Source organism: Diaphorina citri, unplaced genomic scaffold (genome assembly GCF_000475195.1).
Source record: "Diaphorina citri unplaced genomic scaffold, Diaci psyllid genome assembly version 1.1 scaffold402, whole genome shotgun sequence".
Lineage (NCBI taxonomy): Eukaryota > Metazoa > Arthropoda > Insecta > Hemiptera > Psyllidae > Diaphorina > Diaphorina citri.
The window spans coordinates 131,140-134,698 of NW_007377837.1; the positions used below are offsets into that span (position 1 = coordinate 131,140).

The following is a 3,559-nucleotide window of genomic DNA, read 5'->3' on the forward strand; positions in this document are numbered from 1 at the left end:
CTAATATTGGTTTGTGGAATGACAAAATATCCTGATTTATCTACAAAATTTTCACTATTTTTTGTAGAAGTAGGGATAGTAGGTTCGTCTGGAGAAAAGGAAAAATTATTGAAAAGTTTCATTTGATTTACATGTCTTTTTACTTTACCACCGTTTTCTATTTGAACTAAATATGTAACTGGTCCAAGAGACTTAAGAATTATAGCTCTTACCCAACAAGGTTTATTATCTTGAAAATATTTAACTAATGCTTGGTCATTAACCGAAAATGCCACATTTCTACCCCCTCTATAATACTTTACTTGTCTTTCCTGATTCTTTCTTACAAAGTTGGACACGGAGGGAATTTTATTCTGCGTACATGTTGGATTCGGTAATAATTTATCAAACGTCGTTTTCAGTTTTCTTCCTAAATGAAGTTCCGCTGGAGAAACACCTAATGTCGTATGTGGAGTACTATTATAGCTCTGAGAAAAATTCAATAACTCCTCATCGACATTATTCCAGTTACATTTCCTTAGAAATCTTTTTACAACACCTACCATATTTTCAGCAGCACCATTTGAAGCTGGGTGATAAGTAGGAATTCTAATATGAGATACACCTACTGATTGAAGAAATGTTTGCATCTCGTGACTACATAGAGAAGAGAAATTATCACTGACAATATTATTAGGTATTCCCCAAGTAGAAAAATAATTCTTCAATATCCAAATAACTTCTTTAGACGACAGGTTTTTTATAACCTTAGCATAGAGCCACTTTGAATAGGCGTCAACTATTACAATGAAGTTTTTTCCTTGAATAGGTCCTAAGAAATCCATGTGTAATCTATTAGCAGGATCATCTGGCCACGGCCAGTTATTGAGAAGAGCTTTTGGAGGATTTGAATTTTCTTTGAGGCAAAGTTCACAAGCTTTACAAACCAATTCAATATCTTTATCAACGTTAGGCCACCATACATAATTCCTAGCAATTGATTTCATTTTGCAAATACCTAAGTGGGTATAATGCAAATCATTCAAAATAATATTCTGAAGAGATTGAGGAATAATAACTCGATGACCCCACATCAAACAACCCTTCTCTAAATAAAGTTCATTCCGCCTATGGAAATAAGGATTTAGCTCGAGAGGTATAACTTTGGATGATGACGGCCAAGTACCAGTTTTCACGTAAGAAATAACCTTTTGAAGAATTGGATCATGTTGAGACTCTTCACGTATGTTAACATAACTGAGAATATTTATATCCTGTTCAATATTATAGAGAAAAGACATTTTGTGCTCCTCATTAATCCTAGTATCATTATCAGTACAATATAAAGGTAATCGAGACAACATATCAGCTATATTATTAGCACTAGTACAATATTCAATATCAAAGTTATATATAGCCCATTAAAATGAGAGCGTACCTTTGTAATCGACTAGCTGCCATAACAGTTATACCTTTGTTCGGATGAAAAATAGAAATCAAAGGTTTATGATCTGTCCGTAAAGTGAAGTGACGTCCATAAAGAAATTGGTTAAATTGTCTGACAGTATAAACAATTGACAATGCCTCCTTGTCTATTTGAGAATAGTTTTTCTCACTCGAATTCAAAGTTCGAGAAGTAAAAGCAATAGGCCTTTCACTACCATCGGGCATTCTATGAGCAATAACACCACCTATACCATAAGCACTACTATCACAAGACACAATAATATCCAAATTAGGATTGTAGTGCGTTAGAACGTTAGCGGATAATATCATTTTTTTAACCTTATGAAATGCCGAATTCTGACTCTCAGACCAAACAAATTTCTTATTCTTTCTCAAAAGTTCATACAATGGAGCCAATGTAGAGGACAGTTTTGGTAAAAACTTTGAATAATAATTAATAAATCCTAAAAAAGACTTGACTTGTGTTACATCTTTGGGAATAGGTACTTCATTAATTGCCTTCATTCTACTTTCAGGAATAGAACATCCTAAATCACCTATTTCGTAACCTAGGAACTCAACTTTATTCTTGAAAAGTTTACATTTTTCCTTACTCAGCGTTAGGTTGCATTCTTTAAGTCTATTTAAAACTTGTCGCAACCTATCCAAATGTTCTGCATGATTTTTACTCGTGATAACAATATCGTCAAAGAAGGAAGCTACTCCTGGAATGCCTTGAATAATGCGAGTTTCAATTTCGCGATTAAATAAACCACCTGAGGAAGATACCCCAAAGGGAACCCTGTTGTATACAAAAAGACCTTTGTGGGTATTAATGGTAGTGAGTAATTTGGATGGTTCGTCCAGTTCCAACTGTAGGTAAGCCTGAGATAAATCTAATTTACTCCAAATTTTACCACCTCCAAGAGAATGAATAATATCATCTATACGAGGTACTGGGTACTTGTCGACTATCAAATGTTTATTGATAGAAACCTTATAGTCCCCGCAAATGCGAATAGAACCATTTGGTTTAACCACAGGAACTATGGGAGAACTCCAGTCAGAACTCTCAACAGGAGTTACTATCTGATTTTTAACCAAATCATCTAAAGCTTGAGAAACTTTATCTCGTAAAGCGTCGTATTTGTAATCTTTCGTCCTCTCTTCCGTCTGCCTTTAATAAGAATGTGGCGATTCTGACCTCTCTTGTCCCACTGGTCGGGAAGGGAATCGGATGGCCACAAAGGCCTCTTAATTCTATAGGGACTAAATGGACTAAAACACCGATAGGCAGTATATTTGGGGGACAATAGATACCTATCGAGAAATCATCAGGAAACGGAAAAGAATGGCCAGAAAATTATTCTGCTCAAGCCGGGGTTCGAACGCAGCACCTTCTGGTTGAGAGTTGCTTTTAACTTAGACGTAAACAGATTTGGGGACCAGAGTTATTGTCCCTTATTTTTGACTTAACTTCTCCTTCTTCTCCCCCCCTCTTATCGATAAAAATCTACTTAGCAAAATGTAGGTAGGTAGGTTTCAAATTTCAATAAATTAGAACGTTGAATAATAATAATAATATTGAAGTTTATTTTATACCACATAAACAATAAAATGTTCTTTTGGAATAAATCCCTTTAAGTACTAGAGTACTTTTAGGGAATTCTTCTTAATTATTTTTCTTCTTAAATTTTCTTCATCTTCTTTATTAGATCTCACAAAGAGATAGAAGAGGTTGTGGGAATAATTTCTAAAGTCTGGATAACATCGGGTTATCGTATAGCAAAGGATTAAGAATAAGATATCCTTTTGATTTGGGATTAAATGAAAGTTAGGTGGTGGTGTGGTGGTGGTGGTGGTGGTGGTGGTGGTGGTGGTGGTGGTGGTGGTGGTGGACAAGGTTAAAGTAAGACCCTTTTCACAGAGCTCATCGAGTATTTTACCTTGCTGTAACCCTGTAACCAACTTGGGTAGTTGTGCATAAGGCGCGTCAATGGGACATTACAAAAATCCGTTTATAAGAGGGAAGATACTTGCTTTAGGAGTGTTCCTAGTAAATAAATAAATAAATAAATAAATGCAGTTTCTTTGTGTTATTATGTCACAACTTTGGTGCTCACTGCAGCATTGT

The 3,559-nt window shown here is 35.2% G+C and overlaps 1 protein-coding gene across 1 annotated transcript in view; it reads left to right on the forward strand.

Moving 5' to 3' along the window:
- LOC103508469 overlaps positions 1–3,559 on the forward strand; it is a 26,685-nt gene that overhangs the window by 11,489 nt on the left and 11,637 nt on the right. The window lies entirely within an intron of this gene.